The 11,046-nt window shown below is 42.4% G+C and overlaps 1 protein-coding gene across 1 annotated transcript in view; it reads left to right on the top strand.

Moving 5' to 3' along the window:
• Positions 1-738: 738 nt before the first annotated feature.
• Positions 739-11,046, top strand: part of cdk17 (cyclin-dependent kinase 17) — a 53,536-nt gene continuing 43,228 nt past the window's right edge. The window contains exon 1 of the mRNA XM_039791217.1: positions 739-1,073. The gene's annotated coding sequence lies outside the window, so the exon portion shown is untranslated. The remainder of the gene's footprint in view (positions 1,074-11,046) is intronic.

Below are 11,046 nucleotides of genomic sequence, written 5' to 3'. Positions count from 1 at the left end.
GTAAATGTTAATATACAGTAGCCCACGTAATTTGTGATTTAAATGAACTGACCCTTTAAACATACTATTGTGAAATACTAACACTGTAAATCCTTAGAGGAAAAGTTCAGATAGCAGCATGATTGCTCACTCAAACGATTTCAATAATATTAGTTATTCATATTAATTATGATCTGTATTACCAATGTTCAACATTAGGATTGAAGTCGCTGCATCTTTTATCCAGCAGGTGGCGCCATCCAACAAAATATTTGTTTTTATGGTCTTAATTAAATATGCGTAAACCTACACCTGCATGTTCAACGTTGCATTCAAGACTGACTAGGCATTTTGAAAAACTTCTACAATGTTGTTACATTGTTAGACCGCTAAAAAAGCTACAGTGTTCTAATGTTAAAAGCGAATACGTTACAAGAAACCGTAGAAAGGAGAGCTACCCGCATTTCCCAATAACGCTCTTAGCTGCTATCTAGAGCGGAAGTTATTTATTAGATATCATAGCCTATCTTATACGATGAAATGTGTCAAAACACAACCTTGAGAATCTATGTATACATGCATATATATAACTATGTACATAGGCTATCTAGACATTTTAGAATAAAAGTTATTTGTCACTTTTATTTTGAAAACTGTGACTGGAATTGTGACAATCGTCGTTGGTGCTTTTGTTTTGAAAGTTATAGAAAACGACATAGTTCGCGCTGATTCGATTTATTTTGAAATGGTACAGGAAGCGCCCCTGTTAAACACAGCGTGGTGATTGATGGCAGCTAGCTCGCACCCCTCCCGTCTCGACAGCAGATCCACCTCCAGCCTCTTTAAACTGCTTTCACCGCCACACAAAACGACATTTTGGGGGTTCGGTCTCAAGCTCTTCGTCCTCACACCCCTCGTATCTCCCCGTGTGTTTCGGAGGATATTTCTTTTCTAACGTAGCGTTTGGAATCGAAACCAAACACAGACGGAGCTGTGTTTTAGGCTACTTCAGTGGGCGGATAAAGCGGAGGAGGGCATCCGGGCCTGGCTGCTCCGGAGAGTTGGCTTGAAACCAGGGAATTCACCATTTTCAGGTAAATTGGCTCAAATGGTCATTTCTGGATACACACAGCCTGTCCGATAATGGACTCCGTGCCGTTACGTTTTGCCCCACCGCTTAGGACGAAGACTGAACTGCGGTGTGTGGAAATGTCAACACAGAGGAAACGGCAGCTGAAGAATAATTCAGCCAGACTCTATTCATCATATTTAACAGCTACCGTATTGTAACCCTCTACAGTTGGGACGGTTATGTTAGCGCCTCGCACATATTTTGAAACATAAATCTATTATTTTGATATATCGGGTGCAAATAGTACTCTGGTTTGTTTACCTAACGTAGGCTATGTATTGACAGCACCCGTCCCCCACACCTGCGACATGAACCCTATTGTAAAATTGATAAATGTGTGAATTTATATTGTAGAAAGATCACAGACAAACTGCTAGAATAGTGCCAACGTAAAATATAATTATGCCTACTGAAATTAAGAGCAAGAAGAACATTACTGCGTTATTGTGATTTCTAGGCAAGCAATTGTTGACACCAATGCAGGAATCCGAATGCATTGCCTAATCAAAAAAGAAATGTGTATTACTGTAGACACACTTTTCAAGCAATATTAAACATAATTATTAATCTTTGCCTCCAGTCACATATTCATGATGCCCACACCAAGACTAGGTTACTTATTCACATGTATTTTTTTTTTTTTACAATGGAAATGTGGATATTTGATTACCTCTAGCATCTGCTTGTATTTTGACATACCTTTTCCTGATATGACATAATCTAAATCCATGAACATTTTAAACTTTTTCTGCTTGTGCCACATTCAATGCGTATGCAGGAAAATGGAAGAACCAGCTGAAGACATTTCCTCCCGCAGACTTGAAAGCATCCTTTTTGCTCGACACAATGCCCTCCTTTTGAAATGATTTGTGTTCATGAATTTAATATGACTTGAAAATGACTGTTGATTGTTGTTTTACCAGTTTTTGCGAGTTCCGTCGAGAAGATGCTTTCGCGATTTGTAACTCGAGGTGGAAGATAAGGTTGCACACCCTGCCTATAAATTACCTACTTACATCTAAAACAATGCTTCATATTCCATTTTACAGCCATTATAGTTAATGTGTACTAGGCAGTTGTCAGTCATATCATAAAAGCATCTTATCACTGTATGAATCAGTAGCAGATGATACATCCGGTCGTATCGACCACCTATGATTAATTTCTGCAGTAAAGCGTCCGTGATGCTTTTATGGCTCTTTTACGCTTCCTGTTTGACCTGGATTTACTTCCACTGTCCTTCATCTGGAACAACTGGCCGCTCATTTGTGTGCGGAGTGTGTAGGAGTGTGTGTATTGACCCACATTCAAATCTAGGCTGTTGGCTGTGAGAGTGATATACCCCCAGAGAACCGAGTAATTACACTGGCACTCCCCTCCCCATGTCTGTGGGCCGTATAGCAGCGCTCATATTGATCTGTCTCTGCATTATGTCGAATTACAGCAGGAACATGAGAACTGAGAACGTGTGCTGTAAATATAACACACTCACACTCACACACACACACACACACACACACACACACACACACACACACACACACACACACACCCTTTCTCACTTTTTTTCCTGGGACTGACGGATGAGAATAGGTACAACAGCCAACTGTCTCCTAGCGGATTTACGTTTTACATTACATGTCATTTAGCTGATGCTTTTTGAGACGTGTGATTGGTTCCAGTTTGAGAAACTAAAGTGCCGCCATGTGGCTTGTCAGTGATTTGGTTTGAAACTTCCTGTTGGAGCATAAGCGTCGGAGCAGGAGTCCGAGGGAGAGTTTTGGGTGAAACGGGGCGAGCAGTCTCAGTTAGCAAAAGGGATCACTTTTTAGAAAGATGGATGCAATCTGGGTAGAGGCTCCAAGTCAACTCATTCTTCATTTTAGGGCTGCTCCCTCTTAGTCGATTAGTCGACTAATCGGTCGTTTTGGTCTTAGTCAACTTAGATTTCTTTAGTCGATTAGTCATGTTTGATGCTTTTTTCATGCTGAATGGCTTATTTGCAAGAAACGTACGAGCACATCTCTGGTAAACACAAGAATTAAAGTGGTGCTTTTGCATGACTCTTTGCGGAGAAACTCAGATTTACAGATCTGTCGATTAAATAAACTAATCGATTAGTCGATACAATTGAATGATTGTTAGTCGACTAAGAATTTCTTTAATCGAGCACAGCCCTACTTCATTTTGCTGTTAAAAGGGGCATGTTACCAATTTGAATGAATACATTTATTTGAGCTCAGTTTACTAGCCGTGACGAGTACATTTCAACCTGTAAAAATAGCCTTCTGTGGCTCTGGAAGAGGTTTCCCAAGTCTGATAAAGTAACCCTGACATTCGGGTTGTCTCGGCTTGGGTTCGGGGACTGTAAACTTATAGTCTTTGGCCTCGCCCCCCTCTGCTGCTTTGATTTTGACTATTCATTTTTTAAACCGTCCCCTGTGAGTTCCCCCAACCTTATGGAAGTCCAGTGCTAAATCATTGGAGGGGCCCTTAAACTGAAGAGACAGGAATGGATATCAGACTTGTTAAAAAGAAATCTGTGAAATGCGGCTGATGACATTACAGTGCGGTGAGCCAAACAGCTTACTGTCAGCTGAAACGTTGTGATGGCTAAAGCTCGGGTGCCAGTCAGAATCAGGTGGGCATGTCTGATGAACCAGAGCAACTTTAAAGTGGTCACCATATTACTGAAACACGTTGTTAGCATGTTATAGCTCAACGTAACTGAATTATAAAGTACAATAAGTATTAAACTGTTATAAAATGTTTCTGTAGGCTGATTAAACAAACAAAAAAAACATCTGTGGTGCAATGCATGGTGATATCCCAGCATGCTTTGCAGCAGTCTGACTGCTCTTACTCATGATCAGCCTCCAAAACACTGTTGCTATTGACAACCAGGCCAGCAGCTTGCACTTTTTCTCTTTCTCTCTCCCGTTTATATAACTCCAACTTGTGTGATGTTTTATTGATCAGAGAGAGGTGTAAATGTGTGTATGTATTTCTACATGTGCACATTTCTTTGTGTTCTATGTTTGTGTGCGTGCTCTTTCAGTGCGTTTTTTATATCATCAAGTGTGTTTTGTGGGTGTGTCTGTGTGAACGTGTGTGAGTAAAAATGTTTGCAAGAGTGTGTGTTGGAATGTTTTGTGAATGCAGCACTGTAAAGTGTGTGTGTGTGTGTGTGTGTGTGTGTGTGTGTGTGTGTGTGTGTGTGTGTGTGTGTGTGTGTGTGTGTGTGTGTGTGTGTGTGTGTGTGTGTGTGTGTGTGTGTGTGTTCCCCTTCCCTTTTTTGTTGGTAAGGATTGGAATGTTGAGTGCGGTCAGTGTGTCATTCATTGTTTCACCTGAGGAAGAACAGAACATGTGAAAAACCGTAGAATGTAACGACATCTGAGAGGGGGACTTGCTAACAGCCCCTGGGGCTGATGGGAAATGTCTTCCTGCCACTGCACTGCCACAGGGTGGGCATTATGTAGGTGAAGTAGTAATTATTGGTCTTTTTTGGGGTCTGACTAAGTCTAGGGCTCCAGAATGAATACAATTAGTGTGGGCTGGGTGCAGCAAGAACACACAATTACACACATTCATAGCCATATGAACATACACACACACACACACACACACACACACACACACACACTAATGAGGAAAGTTATGTGAGCCATGCAAGGAATCTGAAGTGCTGTAAGTCCATTCTTTCTGTCTCTTACACACACAGCTTTTTCTAGCTCGAAAAAGTAAAAATTTAGGTCATGCTGCATTGTGTGTGTGTGTGTGTGTGTGTGTGTGTGTGTGTGTGTGTGTGTGTGTGTGTGTGTGTGTGTGTGTGTGTGTGTGTGTGTGTGTGTGTGTGTGTGTGTGTGTGTGTGTGTGTGTGTGTGTGTGTGTGTGTGTGTGTGTGTGTGTGTGTGTGAGTGATGCCAGCTCATAATATTTGTGTGGTCATCTTGTATGAATGTTATTGGGTGTCAGAAGGCATGTGCGGTCAACTATGTGTGTCACATAGCTGTGTAAGAGAATGGACGAGTGTGTTAGCCTTGTCTTTGTTCTTTCACACACACACACATACACACGCAGTCTACCATTATTCCAGTATGTTTTGGCATCATAACCTGTCCAATTGCACCCAGGATAAACTATCCCATCATGCTTTGCCAGGTGTGTGTGTGTGTGTGTGTGTGTGTGTGTGTGTGTGTGTGTGTGTGTGTGTACAGGGTTTAGTTGGGTGGCTGACATTGGCTCATAATCTGAAGAATAACCAAGGGCATTGTTTGTTAGCGCAGCATCAGACAGGGATTAGATTATACACACAGACACATGCAGAGGTCACACTTTAAAATAAACAGACCTGCAGTTCATTCATGAAGTCACTTTCCCTCATGTGGTGAGCACTCACTGTAAAACTCAAGTGAAGTGAAGATGCTAAAATATTTATCACACACACACATTCTAGTGAGGATCTGAACACAGCGAGCAACTCTGATTGTTTCTCTCCGTTTTCTCTTCATCTCTGAACAGGATGAGTGAGATGCTTGAATCATGTTTTCTTCTGTTCTTAAATTGGGCTAAATATCACCAGGAGAAATGACATGTCAGTGTTATTTAAGTACACGTTGTTATGCTGATGATTTCCTTCTTGCAGAATATTTGTTGAATCCTATGTGTGCATTTAATCCGATTATTCAACACTTCACCTAATGAACCCAGAGTAACCTCAACTTGACTTAATCCAAAACTCTAAACTGGTTGCTTGAAGAAATACAGCACAGACCAAAATGGCCTTAATGTTAAATATTCATACTCCTTTCACTTCAAGATAGGACTGAACGATTTAAGGGAAACCTCCTAATAAGGATTTGTCTGACCACAGTTGCGATTTAGATTGCACTAACTTCAAACAAACTCCAGGCCTGTATTGGTGGTCTGCATAATATATGGCTATAAAATGATTTTCACAGTACAAGGGTCTAAAAGTAGATTTTATGTGCACACAAACAAGTGGCACAGTGTCAGTGCCAAGTACAGTCGGCTGTAGTTGTCATTCTGCTGTTCTGTACATCCTGTCCTACACAACTATTACCATCTGCCTGCTTCTCTAGAACTATTTTCTTGTGGTCGGGTTGGCTCGGTGGGTGGAGTGGGCGCATGTATACTTGGAGGTTTATGCCTCGATGCGGAGGTCTGGGGTTCGAGTCCGACCTGTGACAAATTTCCTGTGTTTTTTTTTTTCCTAACCCGTCTCACATAATCATAACCATGACAAATTGTTCCATGTGCAGTTGAGTGTGGTTGACTTCCCAGTGAAATTGAGTTTTTAGAGGATGTTGTATGGTTTTTAATGGCGTTGAACCTGTGAGCGCTGGGATTTTTAAGACCGACTGTGTGACCCTGTTCTGACTGCCCTCTCTTACTTTGCTGCCTCCTCTTACTTCTCTCAGTATAAAAGTGAGTCTCCTCTTTAATCTCAAGTACGAATCTCTAATTATCCCTTTTTCTCTCCCCGGCGGGTTAATCATTGCCTCACAGACAGGCGCTATCTGCAATCAGTGCCAACAAAGCGCATCGAAAGTTCACAGGAAACGGTCACGAAAATACGATCCCTCACGAAGCCCAGAGAGAAAATAGTCAGGCCTTGTCGCTTTTTCAGCCATTTGAAATGAATTCTCTTGCGGACGTTGCTGTAATAGCGGGAGGTTCCCAGTGTTCCTCTGAGGTTTTTATGTTTCTCAAGCTCATCACCGCATTAGCACCGGTAAGCATCTCATTCATCATTATCTGAAAGGTCGGATCAATACGGAGGTCAGTATCGCTTGGTGCGTTTGCACACACACTACAGTAATAATGCGGTCTAATCGGATTAAAGCAGCACTCCTACGTGTGCAGTGATAGGCTGGACAGACTAAGAAACTACAACAACTCTGACTTTATCAACAGAAAGCCCACGGATGAAGAGATTAGAATACAGGTCTACGTCGTTTGATTGACAGGAGATCTCTGGGAAGCACACCACTGCCGTGAGCCCACGGCATCGAAGATAGAAATCTAGTAAACGGCCGTCCCTCATGAATGTTGCAGTGAGGCAGAGAAATATCAAATTGGTTCCATCATGTTTCTTGATCGTCTGCTGCAGGGAAAGAGAAAGAGGAGTTAGCTGGTCCTTGGTGTAGCGAGGATGTGCGGTGTGATTTAAAAAAAAAATAAAAATAACGCATGAATCATTCACTGTTTTGGCAAAAGACAATAAGCAAGTTCCACAATAATTGCACACCCAGTGAGATACTGAAATTCGACAGTACCATAGATTGATAGGAATTCAATTGACTTTTGCCCCTGGCTGGTTTCAGGAGACAGTTTGGTAAATACACGTATTCACTTTCTTGCTGTCTGATAGATAGATAGATTTATTTTTATTGATCCCAAAAAAATGGGAAATAACGGTGTTGCAGCAGCAAAAAATCAGACACACAGAATATACATAAAAAAAAAATAGGAAACAATATACATTAAATAATTGAATACTACACAAGCAATATTTAAAATATATACAATTTGGAAATAAAATGTACAACTGTTTCTTGTGTCTGTACGGTAAATATGAAGCTACCACTAGCAGGTTAACTTGCATTAACACAAAGATTAGAAGTCGAGATGCACAGCTACGAGGGGTTACATGCCAGCCTATTTCTTGGCTGGGCACAGTCGGCTCGATGGTGTTTTAAGCCCCCAACGTCGACTTCAAGGCAGCGCTACGACCGTCTACTTCAAGGCACCTAACCCTAAGGGCCTTTTTACAGTCGCCGCAGCCGAGCTGGTGCGCGCGAACGTGACGTCAAAATGACGTAGATCTCGCTGGCGCGCCAGGATTTCGAGTGCGCGGCCAGAGGTCGGCACACGACGAAGCGGAAACCGGAAGCATGGACGAGCTCGAGGACAACCGGATGCCAGGACTCTCCGAGTGACTGCAGGTCTCTCTTGTAAACTTACTGGGTTAAGAGGAGTTCTTTTATGGTGAATGAAAGGCTTGATCCGACAAACTAGGTCATCGAATCACATCGAAGCATTGACTTCAATGCTGCTGCCAGTTCTGCCGTTTTTTTTTTCTTCTTCTTCTTCTAGTCCGTAGAAAGAGCAAAGTCAGTAGCCATTCCTCATTAGCGCCACCTCAGTTCAGGAGGAGACTGCAACTAGTGTTACACTATCGCTCGACAGGTCGGCTGTGGCGAGGATACCCCACGTTTAACCTTAACCTAATCCTAGTGCCTTCCAGGCAGCGCTGCCTGGAAGACGACATTGGGGGCTTAAAACACCAAACCCCGCACAGTCGCCAAACCCGGCCAAGAAATAGCCCGGCACATAACCCCTGTAAAACCACACTGTTTTTGTTAGACTTATGTGTTAAGTAGTGAGCTTTAGCTAAGCTAACTGGCTGCTGGATATAGTTATATTTGGTGTAGACTTGAAAGGGGTTTCAGTGTTATCATCTAACTCTCTTCAAGTAGGCAAGTAAGCATATTTCTCAAAATGAACATTCCTTAAATGTAATGGTAACAAGTAGAGGCAATTTCTTCCAGTGTTTTGCGTAGATTATCAATACCATTGGGCATGGAAAACAAAGTCAGTGTAAATGTTGTTCACTCTTTTAATCTTCTGATTTAAAATACTTATTTTAGACTATTATGTTCAGACTAACCCCTTTGCACGGTAGCTTTTGTTAAAGGACCATTGTGTGGGAATTTCTCCCATCTAGCGTTGAGATCATATATCGCAATCAACTCTCTCGCGCCACGCAGTTCAAAGTACGTATTGCAGCTACGGTAGCCTTCACGCTTCAAAAGGCGAAGGTGTACAAAAGGCCGTCAATCAGCCGTGGTTGTCGGAGTGCATGTCGGAGAGTGGCGCGGACGATCGAGCGGTCACGCGTGCCACCCGACGGAAAGGAGAGCGAAAGTAAAGGAGACCGCAGCGGTCCGGAGGATAATTAACTAGTTGGGATTTGGTGTGTGCGTCCAAAGCAGCACCAATTTACACTCCTTTTTTTCTGATGACGCCAGTCTCTTGCTCTTTTCAATATCCGTTTTCTTTTTCTGGGCGAAGAAGAAGACTCCTGCTCCTGAAATTTGGATTTTGAATACGTGTGATCCTCCATGTTTCCTTCTTCAAACTTGCCGGGGGCCGGGAAGCGATACCCATTAACAGCATTAGCAGCACCTGTGAGTTTATCATGTGACAGCGAAAACGCGAAAGGCGGAGCAGTATGTCCTGTATGTCCCTTACTGGCTAACGTATTTCAAGATGGCGCATGAATATGGAGCGTCTACCCCAGTTCATGCGAATGCAAATGTAAAATTTCAAGCCAAAAGGAATACTTGGAATTGATGGTGGGGGTAAATATTCATGAAAAAGGACAAGTTTGTGAACGGGCAACACAGATTTTGATAATGAACAACTAAACACGTTACACACTGGACCTTCAAGAAAATAATGCAACGTCTGAGAATGTTGACTACTTTTGTCAAATGAATACAGGGTTTTGTAGAAAGGCATTCTAAATACTTCTCAAAGTAAGGCATCAAAAAGTGTTTTGACATCTCCATGGAAACTCTGGTATCATATTGACTCACTAGTATAGAAAAAATGCAAACGAAAACCTAGCTGTAGACATTAAAGATATTGTGTGCGATGGACAAACATACATGTTGGAAATGAACATTTATTGTTTCTGTTTTCATAAACTCCAGCAATCGGCAATGCCAGGTTCAATAAAGCTGTGTGCGTCACAGCACCTGAAGTAGGCACAAAGGTATTCTGTGGCCAGCAAATGTCTGATGCATTGAATTTATGGGAAATGTTGCGTCTTTGTCTCGGGCTGGGACGCCCCACCTGGCTTGGCACGAAGACAGGAAAGAGCCCAGGCCACTGTTGGATAGTGTGAGAGAGAGACACACACACACACACACACACACACACACACACACACACACACACACACACACACACACACACACACACACACACACACACACACAAAACAGGTCACCTCAGGGAGTCAAGTGAACACCTGTTCCCAGAGGCCTCGGGGCGAACGGAGATGGATTTGTAGACTGTGATCAGGGGAGTGGTGGGGCGTGAGAAAGAGGATGCACGATGGAGAGCCATAAAACGGACAGCGGAGGAGGAGGAGGAGAGTTGATAATAGAGGGAGGAAGGGAGGTTAAAGTCATGTTCTGTTGTGTAAGACAACCGGCCGTCCTTTGAAATCTCTCTCTGGTAGAGCGTCGTTGTTGTTGTTGTGTTGTTGGGTGTGGGCGACTGTAGCTGTTACATTTCAAAGCTGCAGTTATCCACATTACTGATGATTATTTATCAAAAATCTCATTGTGTAAATATTTTGTGAAAGCACCAATAGTCAACACTACAATATCGTTGCGGTATCGATATCGAGGTAGTTGGTCAAAAATATCGTGATATTTGATTTTTCTCCATATTGCCCAGCCCTAATTGAAAGTAGTCAATATTAGGCTTTTATATTTTTTGCAGAAAGCTTCTCAGCAAGTTCTCTAGACATTTTAATTGAAACAGGAAGAGAACTGAAGGGTCTAATATTACTTGGGGACCTTTAGTAGTCTGTGATATTTGCGGAGGTCAAATTACCTACAATATTTCGGCAAACACAGAGGTCGTGTGATAATATTAGTCCCGTGCGAATCGTCGTCTCTGTGATTTTGGGGTTGTATTGGCTGCGTTGGCAATTGTTAAGGAAAGTTTTGACATCATACGTGGGGGATAATGTCAGTAAATTCAAGTAAAATACTGACTTAGCTAATCCCGTGTGAACGCGGCGCACAAAGACTGGGCTGTTTTGCATTTGTCAGGCTTATTTTGTCATTGCTGTGTCATCATTTTTACAAAACCACATTTTAATTCTTCTC

The sequence above is a fragment of the Perca fluviatilis genome, chromosome 23 (genome assembly GCF_010015445.1).
Source record: "Perca fluviatilis chromosome 23, GENO_Pfluv_1.0, whole genome shotgun sequence".
In the NCBI taxonomy this organism is placed as follows: Eukaryota; Metazoa; Chordata; class Actinopteri; order Perciformes; family Percidae; genus Perca; species Perca fluviatilis.
This window is presented reverse-complemented; position numbering and strand designations above follow the sequence as displayed.